Source organism: Lagopus leucura, unplaced genomic scaffold (genome assembly GCF_019238085.1).
Source record: "Lagopus leucura isolate 7727_CA_CO unplaced genomic scaffold, USGS_WTPT01 Super-Scaffold_73, whole genome shotgun sequence".
Lineage (NCBI taxonomy): Eukaryota > Metazoa > Chordata > Aves > Galliformes > Phasianidae > Lagopus > Lagopus leucura.
In genome coordinates, this window is record NW_024962252.1 from 37,743,411 (window position 1) to 37,759,750 (window position 16,340).

Consider the following 16,340-nt stretch of genomic DNA (forward strand, 5'->3'; position numbering starts at 1 on the left):
GACTGTAGGAAAGGAAAAGTGTTTCAAGCAACTGAAAGTTGAGGAACTGAATATTCCCACCAATTCTCTATTCTAATTCTCCTAGAGAGATAAAGCACGAATTTCTAGCGAAAATAAGAATTTAGTCTGTTAACATTTTCACATCAAGAAATGGCACAGACCATTTTTTCTTTCCTTTGCACATAAAATACAGTGTTTAACTTTCTTTCCAGCTTGTCTTCACTTCACTTCCTGTCTTGATAAGTTGTATTTTCTGTCTAAGCCAATCTCTTACTCTTCTCTTTAAGTACTGGTGAGATAAAAAAATATAGTTTGTTTTCTGTTAATTTCTTAGGCCACGTCTGGAAGGAGTTGCACCACTCTCCTTGAAAGTTTTTACTTGTTAATGCAGCGGCAAATTTTGTATTCTTAGGGATCAGAGACAGCATATTTCCAGTAGATCTTGAGTGGGGCATTAATAAACCTATACAATGTTTACTTATGTCTGTCACATTTGAGTTGATGGTGTTTCTCACACATCTCAGAAGTCCAAGGAAATTTGAGAAAATTCAGGAGAAATTGCAGTCTCACATGAATTGCACCATTATCTCTACAGAAGCAGAGCAAAACTCATAGTTCTGTTCCAAAGGTGCAGAAATTTACTAGGAATTTTTAATCACATCAGTACGAGGGGCTCATGAAAGTGGGCAGCATGTCAGATGATTTCTAATAGGTGTAGCTGAGAACGTCTCTACCTGGCTGTAAGTTCAGACATTTTCATTCTAGGTAAAGCTGTACATTTTGGAACAGTTTCTGTTGGTTAACTTCAAAACACCTCTAATAAATTTGTTAACTTTATTAACTTAGAAAATGAAGTACATAACTAAGGTGCACTATCCAGATTTTACAATAAATCTAGAGAGCATGCTAGGAATGGGAGATGGGAGTCCTGAATTCTGCTACCATTATATAATTAATTGGCTAGCTCTATGTTTTTAAAATTCATTTTTTAACAGTACCACAATCCAAATACTACTAAAATAGAAACCTTGTGCTGCTTTTCTTGAATATAATCCAAGATACTGGTCTCAAAATAGGCAGTACTGCTTTTAACCGTCGTTGAATTTTTCCTGAGAAAAAGAAAACTCTCACAAAAATCACAAAACCTACCCCCTGCCTTCTCTTTACAGACTAAAACCAGCAAAGTAAAAGCAAACTAAATCCACACTGCATGATGTGCCACAGTTCATCGTTGTACAATTACAGCCCAGCCTTACCACTGATCAACAAGTGTCATCACAAGTGTCTTCTTAGCGTACCCAGTCTCCATGAATTGTGAAACAAGACAAGTCAGCTTATTTCATTTACAGTACAGCATGCAGTACAGCATATTTTCTTCAGTTTTTCAGAGAAGGCTCAAAGTTGGGATACTGTTAACTACAGCCATCATGTTCTCATCTGATAAACGGCACGATAGCTGGTTTGGAGGGCCAGTCATTACCACCAGCATAAAGCAGGAGTTCAGAGAAAGCTTTGAACTCTAAAAATGTAGAATCTGCACCTCATTATGGAGAAAGCATAAACTCTAATTCTTAACATAGCAGCCAAAAATGTGGTACTTGGGAGTTTCACAGTTGGTGTCACTGAGATTCCTTTGGTTTTTCGATCTACTTGCACGATCAGTGTTCCAGCACCACCATATTCCATCTACTATTACTTACCTGACATTGGTCATAGTTTTCAGAAACTAAAATGATTCTCAGCTTCCTTGTAGAATTTACTGATTTTTTTTTTTTTTTTTTTTTTTTCCCCCATGAACTGGGAAAAACTGTTGTACATAGAGAAAAATGAAAAATGATTCTTTAATTCCTAGGGAAAATACACTTGAAGTGTATAAAGAAGAATGAAGCAAAATGCACTCTGATAGCTTTCTGCAGTTAAACCTATCCTGCAGAAGAAACAGAACTGTGCTGAACAACCCACACTTCATCAAGCTCAACTACTGCAACTACTGCAACACAGCAGTAACTGTTATGTTTTAAACTGTTTCCATCGGGTATAACAAGTTTTATACCACTTTACTGGGAGAATCCACCCTAAGGACAAGGTATGGCTGCAGAAAAGTATTTCATCATGAATCTATGGAACAATATTTTATTTTCATATTCCTTTTATCTGGATAGATTGTGAAGCCCTGTTACAGCACATGTTCAGAAAGGCTTTAACAAATTGTAATTGGATGGGAGACATAGAACAAGGAATAACAGACTTCAGTTGTGCCACGTGAGATTTATATATAGGAAAACCTTCAAGCAGTGAAGATAGTTATGTACTGAAACTTCCAGGAGATGAGATGTAATCATTAGATTAAAATCATCTGATATTTTTAAGAGAAGGTAGATAAAATGTTATCAGAAATCCTGCAGGTGAGGAAAATTAACTTGAAGAGGAGGGGGGAAAGAAATCAGATTTCTTGTTTTTCCATCCTGTCTTGTTTTTCTATGATACTGCTATTCTGTGCAACTTTAGAAGAAGTGTCATCTCATGGGCTAAGTTAAAAGACAAAAGTTGAAAAACAAAAGAGAGAACTGAACCATGAGTTTCCATGACAGAAGCATTATCCCATATGGATTGCTTAAAGCTGAGCTGTTCACAGCTCATAAATGAACTGCGAAGAGAAATGAGCGATGATGTGACAACATTTGAAGAACATATACAATAATTCAGATCTGAAGCTGATTGAAAAGTACTGTGAGAGCCTCCCGTGACACTGTGTGAGTAGTGGTAGCTGAAAAGCAGTGTTCCAATGTGCAGTGCAATGCACATGAGGGAAAAACATGCATACATGATGATGGCCTCTAAAACAGCTAGCATCACTCAGGAAAAGTCTGGAAGTTACTGGGAATTGTTCTCTGAAGAAAAGTTCCATGCTCAGAAGTGGTTAATAGGACAAAAATGAGTGGATATTGTTAGGAAAAGAATAAAGAAACAAAATGTAAAGCGTATTTATAGCAGTGCTTACAATCACGGGGCACTATTTGCATATGACATTCAGTTTCAGTTACCTCATCTCGGAATCCATACAATGGGATTACAGTAAGGTCCAGGGCTGGATAAGCAAAGCACTTCAGAAGTAAGAAATGGCAAAATGATGGAATACAGCTTCGCTAGCTGCTGTTAAGCACAAGGTGCTGCCTCTGCCTCAGCCAGCCTGCAGAACTCAGATGGGGAAGCTGTGAAGGGATTATGACTACGTGCTTGCTCCCATTTTATTCTCTTTCACTGTGTGTTAGATGGGCCACTGAACTACCACAGCAGTTCACATGATCCCATGAGGAGAGATTAAATAAATTTGGATCTGTTAGCTGGGAAAATAAATGAATAGGGGGTGATAATACAGTGCCATTGTGGCTATTATGTACAGGAGTCCAGAGGAAACTACCAGCTCAAAAAGGCACTGCTGCTCAGCCTCCTAGGAGCTGAGAAGATGCTATGGCATGAGAAACCAGTAATGTGAGAGCTGGTTTCATGCTGCCTGTGAATGATTTTGAGCTTTGTGAAGCTGTGGTGGAACTATTCTAAGGAAAACCAGAGAACTCCTACATTGAGAGCCCCAATCTGTTACTGAAGTTCTGTTTTTCTTTCTTCCCCTTTAATTTTATTATTACAAACTGCATTCGTGCCTCAGTGGCAAAATCCTAAATTATCTGTGTTCCAGAGCTGTATTTACAGCCAAATAGGAAATGACAGAATTGGCTGCTGGCTCACTACACTGAAAAAGTTGAGCAACTCTGAATTTTAAAAGAAATCCAGATGGTCTCATGAGAGCAGGAGCCAGGAGTGCCATTGCCATGTGTTCTTTCATTTCTTCAGGAATTGGATTCTCTATCTGCGATACAAGGCAGTCTATTTCTCCATCATAAGGAAAACTTTTGAATTAAAGTTACTCAAAGTAACGTTTAACTTTACTTGCTGTGTCATCCACCAGTAGAGAATTCCTATCTGCCTGGGGAAGAAAAACAAAAAACAAAAAAACAAAGAACAAAACAAAACAAAACAAAAAAAACCTGACCCAAATCTTGTTACAAAATTAAGACAATCAAACACGTAATGGCCCTAGTGATGTTTATTTCATGTATAAAGCTCGTTGGTTCCCTGTACCCCATGAGAATGTCTGGCTGGTGTGGAGTCAGTTTTCTTCATTGCAGCCCACCCTGTGCAGTGCTTCAGATTTGTGTCCAAATCAGCCTGATAACAAAGTTAGTTTTTGCTGAGCAGTGTTAGCACAGCATCAAGGCATCTTCTGTTTCCTACTCTGCCCCCACTGTGAGTGGGCTGACCCAAACTGTCCAAAGAGATACCCCATACTGAATAGTATTGTGCTCAGCACTGTAAAACTGAGGGGGAAGTTTTTGCAAAGCAGGCATTGCTCAGACTCTCTGGGCATCAGTCTGCTTGTGGGAGGTGATGAGTGTGTGCCTTTGCATCACTTGGTTTTATTGTGTACAGCCACATTCTAACACCATGAGAGTCCTGCACCGACTCTGGGTCTCCTGACTAACTGTAGGATTTTGTATTGTATGGTTGCATGAGCTTTTAAGGACTATCCAAAAGCAAAAACCATGGGAAAGGGTTTTGTTGTTTTTGTTTGTTGTTGTTGTTTGGTTTTGCTTATTTTTTTTTTAATTATGTTTGTTTTTCTGAGAGTGGAGGATCTTAAGTTTTAAGGAGTGAAATTCATACGCCAAGTTTCTATTAATGAGCTTCAGTTAGCAGATCCATGCTTTCCCCAAAGTCTATTCCAAATCTCATTGTTACCGTTGCAAAACTCATTACTCATGTTTCAGATATTGTTGCCTATAAAGCAGGAAAAAACAAACATCCTTAATAGGACTACCTGAAATCTAATTGATGACCTTGAAGGGAAAGCTCAGAGCTCTGAGTATTAACCACTATTTTATTGTTATTTCTTAATTATGGCAAAATGATCATTGCAAGTGCAAGCAGGACTTTCTTCATACACCCTACTAAGTCCTTCGCTTACAATAGATTCTTTGGTCAGAGCCAAAGGAACCTTGAGTTAAATATGCTTGCTATAGGAGCAAGCATACTTGACATAGAAATTACTGCAATAGCTGTGGTAACATAAACTGTAACAGTAGACTAGTATCAAGCTACCAAACTATTCAGATGAGAAGCCATGAATATTGCATGTATTGAACTGGATACTTGTAGAAAAGAAAAATTAATATAAATAATTATTTTCAAGTGGTGACCAGCTATTGTGCCAGCTATATTAAGCATTCTTTCTGGTGCTGAACCCATTTAGTCTGTTTAATTTTGTTGTGTTGCTTTTGGCTCAGATCATTCTCATTCAAGTTGTGCTGGTAGGAAGTGGCAGAAATGAAGCTCTGGCTCCTTTGGGTCCACAAAGCATTCTTTGTCCCTTCCCTGCACCACAGCTCAAGCTCTCTGTCCATCATCCAGCTGCCCTTCCTCCAGTGTCTCAGCTCCCTCCTCCCCCTGCCAGTTGGGTGACACCAGCAGGAAGTGGCTGCTTTTGAGCTGGGCACATGCTGGCTGGCAGAAAATTAAATTTAATGAACAACCTTTGAGCTCAAGCAGCAGCCTTTCAGTCAGAGTAAGAATTTGAAGGAAATAATCTTTCCTTTTCTGAGCTGTTAACGTTTCACAAAACCTGAAAAAATGTCAGAGCCCATCATTTTCTGTTTCTGCATCAAACATAACCGATACGAACTCATGGGTTCAAAGGTTATTAAAGAGGGTCTGGCAAGATTGGTAAGCAAACAGTATCACCACCTAAACCATGTTTCCTTAGGCTAACAGTCCCCAAGAAATACCATCTGTTCATATGATGATATAAGAAACACAATACAATTTGAAGGCAGATCTTAAGGGAGGTCACCAAAATCATTTAGTGGTATCACAGCTGGAAAACTACCATTGTTTTGATTTATCAGGATTAACGCATAATTTAGTAGGGATCAGGATGACGTATCATGAGCCAGAACTTGAATCTTAGTTAAATGTCTCCACTCCAGCAGTCATGCAGCATTTCCCAAACATATAAAATTGTATAAACACATAAAATTGTTGCTAAAACTTGGGGCTTTTTATTTGGGGATAGAAAAAATTATCCAAAGGTCCGTAATGTACAGCATTAATGAATGAAAGATTTTCATCACCTTCAGGACTTCCTGCCTATGAAAAATGTTCTACTTGAATATCCACAGGTGAAAATCACATGCTACATATGGGTGTATTTTCTGCCTTTATTAAGTGCATTCTTCTTCCACACTGCCAACATCCTAGACTTTATCTGGCTTAAGTGCAGGTACAGAAAGAGCCGGTTCTGGCACAGAGCAGCTAACAGATGGTACCTGTTCTAAAGTATGATAAAACTGAATGCTTTTTTTTGTAACATCTTTTCTGTAATATCACTTAAAAATTGATACCACACGTCATCCTTAGCCCTCCCAGCACACATTAAAAATGACAGGTAAAAAAGCCAAACATCAAATTCACCTTGATATGACTTTGATGGAATTAAGACAGAGAGATGAGCTGAACTCAGCGGCATTACAAGTCAATTTATTTCTCTCTGTCAGTAATTCAGTTTTCATTGAAAGTATGCCAGGTCACTGACATGGTAGATAAAGCGATCTATTGTCAAAAAGTTGTCTAAGAGGAAGTTAATATCTGAAAGAAATGTGGTGGTTATATCAATTATGGACAAACTAGAAACAGAGAAGTAAATTTGATAAAGTACTGATGAGCAAATGATATGCAGTGAGTGTAGCTTGCATTAATCAGGTAATTGCACACACAATACGCTTTCACAGAAAAATGAGGTAATAGGCAAGTTCTGCACATCTACATGAAAACATAGATGAAAGATGGAGGAAAGCCCCAGAGCATGGGGAATTTGATTTCCCAGTTCAATTTGGTCATGTATAAGTAGACATAAGTGCTGTGCTGTGACTGCTTTCAGTAGATCCTGTAAAATCCCCTCCAGGAACTCCTTCCTACATACAGAAGCTACATGGAATGAATTCAAGTGATATTAACTAAACAAGTTCAATTTTTTTGTGCGTAGTTTCTTTCCTACTGATTTAAAACTGTTTTGATCTGTTTATTTTACAACTATACCTTTAGGCCATAGGCACAAATTAAGTTTGCAAACAGTTATTCCATTCAGAGATGTTACTGTTCCCTAGCTCATCACTGACCTTCTACAAAAGGCCACTTACCCTACAGCTCTGCCAGCCCACTCCAAAACATGCCAGTCAGTGTCACCAAGGCCAGCAAGCAGCTTCCAATGAAGCAGCCAAGAGGGCAAGCCAAGGGGCTCTGGTGCCACAGTCACCTGCTGCCAGGGAGTGGCAGGCTGCAGGGTGTGTTATGTCTTCATCTGCTCCAGCTGTGTTGGGAGCAGCAACCTACTGCCCTGCTGACAGCTAAACCAGTACAAACAGACCTAAACCACACCAAAACTTTGTCTACACACAGCTTTATGTGTACATTGCTACATTGGTTTGGAAATCAATACAGCTGACCAGGTAAACTCCTTCTGCAAACTTACTTATGGCATTCTGAAGTTGTTTTTCTACTGATGTGATGATATTCCTATAAATGTAGCTCTAATGCAATGTTATTTTACCATATTCTATGACGGGATGTTGTGTTTCATTCTAAGCCAGTGCAGAAGCACAAAAGATGAGTACCTTACCTTTACCTACATCTTTTGTTCATCCTATAAGACATTTTTAATTTAATCTTATCTTAAGCGATACATAATGCAAACCAGTACCATCTTTAAGTAGTTCCAGGAGGCCTTTGTTACCCAAATGCAGCGAAAGGAAGAGCAGGAAAGCAGCAGAGCACCACAGCTGGGAAGGGGATGCACGTGCCCTGCTGCCCTGTGCCAGGTGACACACAGCACACTGAACTGAGGGGTGCTGAGACCCCCCAGGGTGTCTGAGTCTCCTGTGTCTGCACTGAGCAGACACAACTTGAAACCAAGTAAAACAGCAGAAAAAAAGAAAAAAAAAGGATCCATGTAACATCTGCACACTTCTGTATTGTAGTAAGAGTCAGCTCTTTCCTTTGGGCGCCTATGAATCATGGAGCCCTGGGAGCTTCCTGCAGAGAGGAACAAGCTGCAGAGCTCTATACACACACAGCAAACGTGGGGAAATGATACTTCAAGCCAAGCAATGTATATTCAAGCCCTTGGCAGAGCCTGTGGCTACCTGGTAGGCAAGCAATACCATTCTGCAATTCAAGTTTAGCAGAGTATGAGAACTGCTCAGCAGCTTTCACAAGGGCTGTCAGAGACTTTGGGAATGGCGTGATACTTGGCTAAAGCTCCACCTAGGCACTCCACATGCCTTAGGAATTCCAACAATTTGCAGCTCTCTGATCCTGGTAGGAGGTTCTTTCTTTGTAATCTCCTAACAAATCAAACACAATCATTTTATTCTGCATGAAAATAGCAAACTCGGGTATCTTTTTGAGTCAGAGGATTTAAAGTTCAAGTCATTCTGAAAGCCTCACTCTAATTAAGAGAGAAAGAAAGAGCCTGCTTGGCACCCAGCAAATGCAAGCAAGACGCTTCATTTCTTGATTTAAATAATGTAGATGCAGCGTTATTTTTTTAGGTGAGACATAAGAAAGATCAGACAGAAAGATAGAAATCTATCTGCTTTTTCTAGCCAAAGTTCAGTTTACCAGAAAAAAAAGCATTTTGACAGATGAGTACCAAAAGCGGTGGCATGAGCTGATATCCTGATAATACTGGCAGTGTGTGTGAGGGTATCCCAGGGGAGAGGCAAAGTCAGGGGCTGCACACTGACAGCCATCACAGTTATTTTAATATAGAATTGCTTTGTCTGTGCTGAAGTTAATGGGTTTGCCACTGCCCCTTCCTGTTTTTCCTTTAGAACAACCTTGCATAACAGAGAAGTTTGATGGGAAGCATACAAGACTTCACAGGTCAGAAATCAGAAATACAAGAGGGGGACTTTGAAGACAGTCAGCCTCTAAGCAAAGAACTGACACTGATCAGTTTAATGACAAAACAAAGGCCAGACTGGATGGGGCCCTGGGCAGCCTGGTCTAGTATTAAATGGGGAGGTTGGTGGCCTTGCATGTGGCAGGGGGGATTGGAGATTCATCATCCTTGAGGTCCCTTCCAACACTGGCCATTCTGTGATTCTGTGAAAGTGTGACATACCCTGTTTGACAAAACCTCTCTGTACTTTCCATGCAGCAGCACAGCTGGAGCTGGGCTCACAGGATTGGCGCGCTGCAGATGGCACTGCCCACGAAACGCTACACAGAGAACAACTGCACCACCCTTGTTGATAGAGAACCAGGGAGTGGTGCATCCCTTTGTTCCAAACAGATGACCTCAGCTCTGGGCACGGGATGCTTGGCACATCTCTCACTGCCCTGACTTCCCACAGATAACATGTAGCCTGCGCAGTACCAGACCCTGCACCGTTTCTTTAACTTAGGTGGATGCCTATCTGCCACTTCCACTGGCTGTGTTTGTACAGAAATGCAGGAACTCTCTTGTCCAAGGAGCATCCCTGAGAGATATAAATAAAACTCTGCAAGTGTTTGCACATTCTTGCAGTACTTGTGCATTGAGATGGCACAGATAGACAAGAGCCCCAGAAGAGCTGAACAAACCCCATGTTCAGAGAGACCAATTTATACAAAAGCTTTGCTGTCCCTCAAAATAAGTCCTGCTGGAGACAGGGTTTGGCAGGAAGATAATGTGCCATTCAGCTGATAGACATAAGGTGTATGAGAGTCAGCTGTAACTTGCAGAAATTTAGCATGAAATCGATGCTGGTGTTTTCCATTCTGTGTGCTTGTGCCATTAAAAAAAAAAAAATCAATATATCTAGAGATTGCCTCACCTATTGCGGCACTGTAAGGAACTAGGTGTTGGAAACAAAATGTTAAGCCACCCAAAGCCGCTGCAGTTAATCGTATTTAACACCTGACTAAACCGGGCTCACCCAGATCTTTGGGGAAGGTTGGGAACAGCCGCTGCTGCCCAAGTAATTCTGCTGTATTACCTGAGAGCCTGTCAATACCTGCAGCTTCTACTAGAGCTGTATGGAACTGTAAAAGCTAAGGGCCCGGTACAAGTATAAAACGTTTTGTGCTTCCCATTTCTCTGTTCAATCACACAAATGATACAGCATTATCTTAGAAGGGCCTACTGTTACTTTTTTGCTATGACCCTCAGACAGACTTACTACTGATTATAAATCCATTTACTTTTAATGAATAGATCATTATGAAAATCATATGAGAGAAAAACTGCTCTGCTGGTTAACCTCCATAGCAATGCCATAGCACCAAGTTGCTTTGTGTTTATTCCCTTTACAATGAAAATGCACACACAATTTGCTCCAAACTGATGAAGAAAACTTCAGCTTTTGTTACCTGGATTTGTTGTCTGAATAACATGACCTGCATGAACAACTCACACCTGAAGAGGTACAATAAAAACTCTGAAGAACTGCATTGAGAGCGGTGCTAAGGCAGGGCAGACACCAGTGTGGGAGTGCTTTGAAACAGGGTGGCAGTAGGGGAAGATTCCTAAAGAAACAAGATGAGGAAAACAAGCAAAGGAGACAGGAACTCAAGAATCTCCTGTATCATTTTACTTTAATGCTTGAAGCTGCCTTTTCCTCTCAGGACTGCCCTTACTTTTTCTGTGGCATAGCATGACAGAAACAGATTGTTAATAATGTTAAATAACTGTTAATAATAATAGCTGGCTTTTCTTTGGCCTTCAGTCAAGGGAAAATATCTGATTATATCAGGAAAAAAATGTCCTTTGTATCCTCCTGGATTATTATTGATCCCTTACTATACCTGAGTTCTCCAAATTTTCTGATTTTCACCCAGTGCAGGTATGCCCTTGGGTACCTGTGCCTTTTGTCACTGCACTAACACTGGCCCCACTGTTCCAGTACTCATCCTCTAAGACTTCCCAGGCAGTCCCTGGCAATTTAACAGCCATCCCTGCAGCAATACCACTACTCAGAGCAAGATGTCTGGAAGGAAACAGACCCTCTGTCTGATATCTGGAAGACTTTCGTGAAGGGAAAATTGCTTAAAGAATTTCCAAGATCTTCCTCCTTCATGTTTCCAAGTAAAATGTAACAATATCCCTTTTGCAGATGGTCCTAGAAAAACACAGCCTCCGTAATTGCTGAAAGATTGACGCAGACTGAGGGGAAATACAAGTTAAATGGGATAATGTGCATCCAGAGCTTCTTTATTCCACAGGGAATGCCGAGAAGCCTGCACAGCAGAGGGACAACATCGTAGGGAGATCACAGACATTACATTGCTGAAAACCAACATGCTTCTAGGAAAACAGAAAGGCAAATAGGTGCGTCTGTTATCAATCAGCCCTTAACAACTTTAGGAGTCACAGAGCAAAAGAAGGCTCAAATTCCTCCTTGGAATTTCTCAAATTTTCTTGTCTGCAGAGCTGTTTCCTCCTCCACCCTGCAAACAGCAGCTACTGCTGGCCTCTATCAGCCCTGCTCAGCCAGGAAAACCAGCAACACCGTGAAACCCTGGCTAGCTAAGAAAGGACACACAATTGCCCCAGCAGTACCTTAGCAGTTTTAGCCCACTCATCTAGCAATTCAACAAAGTGCCAGCCTATTCCTGATCAAATATGCATTTGTTGATTTTTTGTTTGTTTTCAATAAGTAAATTTAAAAATTAGCTTTCTGAGAAGTTGTTGATAGTACCCACTCAGGTTTTCTCCCTAGGAGTGTAAAACCATGAAGAACATTGCCTCTGCACTGAGTGCACATACACTCATGTTAAAAACAATCAAAACCCAGCAATCTCCTTAGTGTAAAAATAGGTTTCCTTTTTAATTCCAGTGCTGACCAAATAGCAAAAGTTTCTGTAAAAACCATGTCATTTAGAGCGTGTACAAGACTGTGGTCATTATGTCACTGCATTCTGGCTCTCAGCTCCCTCCTCACTCCAGGTACCCATATAAGCCTGACTCCCACTCCAGGCAGCCGTGTTTGAGGGAGCACTGTTACAAACTGCAGGTTTTAGTGGATATTCAGTATGAAGACCAGAACAGAAATGGTCCCAAAGTAAAGAATCCTGAAATTCACATAGTCTAGATATTGGGTCATTAGAACCAGCTATTTTACTCTGCTCATCCATTCCCACAGACACACATTATGGTCATGTGTATAACCACAAGTGGAGGACCTCCAGCAGTATCTTATGTTGGTGCTGTGTGTTGTCCTCTTTACTTCTCAAGTATATTCTTACGCTCCTGGATATTCCCAAACTGACCTTCAGTCTACAGACTCTGACCTCAAACTGAGGAGAATTCAGTAATGAGTGTAGTTAATTTGAAACTGCCTGTTTTTTCTAAAGTCAATAATGGGAAAACCAACTGTCAGCAGAACCCTCCTGAGAACACAGCCCGGCAGGGATCTAATGTTTCCCTCAACAAAACAATGCTATAGCAACTAGCCTGATATGTGCCTGCTCAAGCTGCCAACCTACTGCCATGCTTTCCCCGGTGCTTAAAGCAGCCTTCATACAAACTGAACTACAAATATGCAGCAGTTACAGCAGAATGCTTACTTCACTGAGAATGGGTTTAATAGGATGTGTTGCTTTCCAGTTTTAAGTAAGTCATCCAAAGTTCCTTGCACTTGCTGAAACAAGCGTTGAATCTCTCCTTTTTTGTTCCTGAATTCGGGAAAGGAAGCCTAAGTTATACAGTCTGTGCTCCAATAAAAAATAGGCAAAGAAAAATGTTTCCTTGAAGTATTGCATGTCTTGCTTGATCAGTCAGGAGCTTACATCATGGACAGATATGCCAACATGTGCTCAGAGGATGCAAACTCAGGATGTGTCCCATCCGTTTCCCTACCACAGTCTCAGCATTCTCTGCTTCAGATTCCTCTATTGCTCAGGCACCACCCTGATTCATAATCTCAGGAAAGTAGGAGATAATAATGATCTTGCAGACCTGCATGATGACTGACTTTGCTGTGGATTTTCCAGCCCAATTGATTGCCCACTCTCTGGTAAGCAGGCTAACACTGCAAACTTCTAGGGTATGATTGCTATTTGCTTATCTGTCGTCAGAGTGGCTCTCACTGTGGCGTCTCTTTGATGAAGCGCCAGAGCCAATACTGCTTCAGTGTACAATTTCATTTTTGTGGCTTTCTTCATTCTGAATTTCTTCATCCACTGCTAGTTATCCAAAATCTACAATGCGCGCTTCCACCCTCTGGTGTGTTTTTTTTTTCCTGTCCATAAGCTTTCGTCATTCTTCTCCCATCACTAATCATCATTTTAGAAGAGGTTGCTTAAGTTCCATGTATATCATATCAAAGATATGCAAAACAGAAATGTAAGGAACATTACCTTATACTGATCTCATGCCAATGACAGAGAGAGAAAAAAAAGTGCAAAATGTGGATTTCAAAAAAACAAGTTTGTATTTTAGAAAACACTGTGGAATATAGAATTATGGGAGACTGATTCTGATATCTTGACACTGGAATAATTCTGCACAGAGAAATGCAGTGCAAGTTAGTACAGGGATGCATCCTGACATTTTGCTGTGGCTCCACCCAATATAACCGCGCAGAGCAGGACTGGGTTGTGTCAGGTGAAGCAGCTACGTATCAGTGTACTCTGATGTTGTGGTGTCAGCTGTTGTAGGCTGACAGCATACTTGCTTGTGTAGTCATATCTGTAAACCTTGGGGTTGTCAGTTACCCTGTACCGACTCAAGGTCTGGAGAAAGAGCTCAGATGCAGACATCAGTACTGCAGACATGAAGTCAGATAAGACAAATTCCAGCACCGGTGCTGCACGGATGGAGCACAAATGCTCTCAGATTGACGTAGGCATGTACCCCTGAAATAGGGGTGTTTGTAGTCATTCTTCACGTTTCCGAAACAGTTAATTTCATTTTCTCTCCAGTGAAGGTGCATCAGTCTTTCAACCTTTGAAACAGAAAGTCTTGCTTTTATGCAGATATTTCATGCAGGGTTCATGCAAAATCCTTGGCAGTTTAAATAAATAATACTAATTTTAAAAGTATTCACTACTGTATTATTTATTATAACAAAGCTTGTAGTGTGTCTGAAAATGTGTAATAAAACTGTTGCTGTTTCTTCATATGCAGTTCAGTTCTCTGCTCACTCTTCCCAGACTGGCCACAGAGTTTCAGCACCTCCCTTATGCCCACTCACTCGTGTTTTTAAACTTTTGGTGAGTCCTTCACAAGAAGCCGGAGTCTCAATGAGCTCCTTATGGTATTATGCTTACCCATTGTACAGCAACAAACACCAGCCTAGTGAAAGATATTTGAATGAACTGTGACACTTTTTGCTATTTTGGAATTCAGGACGGTTTCATACTGAACTAAAAGTACCTGCCCAAAAAACAAAGTGATTTTATTCTGAAAGAAAGGAGAGACTGTGTAAATGCTGTGCTGATGGACCTGTAGAATAAGTCATCCCTTTGGTGTGCCCAAGAAAATTTAATGAAACCTTGTCTAAAACAGATCAGGTGACTCATGCCCTAAACGTACCTGTTCTTCTGCACCTGACCACCAAGTGAAGCCCTGGGTGACAGACTTAGTTACCAACATCACATTGCATATGTAAAGCTAAACCAGATTAATTTCTCTGATTGCAACCATAATTACTTCTGACATTTCCTAAAAAGAATGAACCATAATAGTTTCCAGAGAGCTCAAAGGTTTTTGGAAAGCTAGGATGAGACTTGGAAGTCCTTTGACCAAAAGGGAATATTGATCAACATTTTTGTGATTTTTTTTAATTTTTATTTTTTGCCACAGAGCAATTGAACATCTTAGTGTCCACAAAGTAAATGTAAACAGACATTACAGAGAAGAACACAGTAACAGAGAAAGGTGCATAAATGCTGAGCAGATTATCAAAAGCGGAGACATTAGGCAGAACCTAGACAGAACCTGCTGAGGGTTTACATAAAGAGTGTTTTCTATTTTTCTGTGTAAAATTCAATATGTGAAACTTCTCAAACCGAAATATATTCTGTTCTGGGCTAGAGAATTGAACTGAGAAAATGGTAAAACTTCACCACTCTAATAGCCATATGAAATGACATAAGCATCAGCAGGATTACATTATTTTCCTGACATGAACAGGTCTACATATAGAGGAAGATAAATAAATTCATAATTAACTGTTTAAATCTTGCCATTAAAACCACAGATTGAAGGGAATAGCTAAGTTGCAATGCCTTGTTTTAAATCACAGAGAGATCTGAAGCAGTGTTTGTACACAATGCTTCATAATTTGAAGACTTACTCGTGAGTTATTTTTTGTACAAGAAAATGTATGCTGCTTCCTACATGTGTCACTTACTACAAAGACTAAGTTTCTTTCTTCAGGGGAAAGTCTGGATGTGGAGTATCCAGAGCAAAGAGTTCTTCAGATGAAATGTCTTGAGCATCCCACTGAAATATGAATTAATTAAACCACAGAGAAAGTAAGGAGAAGAAAAGAAAATATTGCCTATTTTTTCATTTACAAACATGTTGCAACAAAGTTTTAAAAAACAATTTATGATTAAACTGACTATTGCTTAAGATCCTTTTTTCATGGCCAGACGTGTACTCTGCCATGACACATGAAAGGGAATCACTAGTAGGAGACACTCTGTGCACCAGATGACCAGATTCCTGCACTTGCAGTTAGTAATAGCTGCAAAAAAAGTCCCTGGTGTGTTATGTACCACAACCAGCCTAACCAGTGCACAAATTCAAAGTTACTGCCATAGAGAGTCAAGCATTACAGATTTTAGCTGGTGTTTTGAAAATGCAGGGGAATGGGTAGTATTACACGATACATATGAAAAGTAAAGGCTCAAAGTACACTGCAGTCTGATTGATGTCTACTGATCCAAGGCAGAAATGAAACACAGCCTCGAAAAGCCCATATTTTTTTTCCAGAATTGTACTGGATGGATGTTATCATCACCTCCACTTACAAGCTTTGCCTCCTGGACTCCAAAATGGATAGACTACCAGTTTTATCATACAAAAATACTTCCTCTCTCACCATTTACTCTAGACCAACTTTCAGAAATGAGCCACAATCTTTGTTCAAAGGGTGGGATTTTATCAAATGCTGACACTTTATTAATTGGTTATTATTATGCATTATTATTAATGCTGCATTGTCAACAGGGAACACTACTGCTGAGAAATCTAAATTACAGTCACATAGAGCATGGAGTTGAATAAATTATTTCAA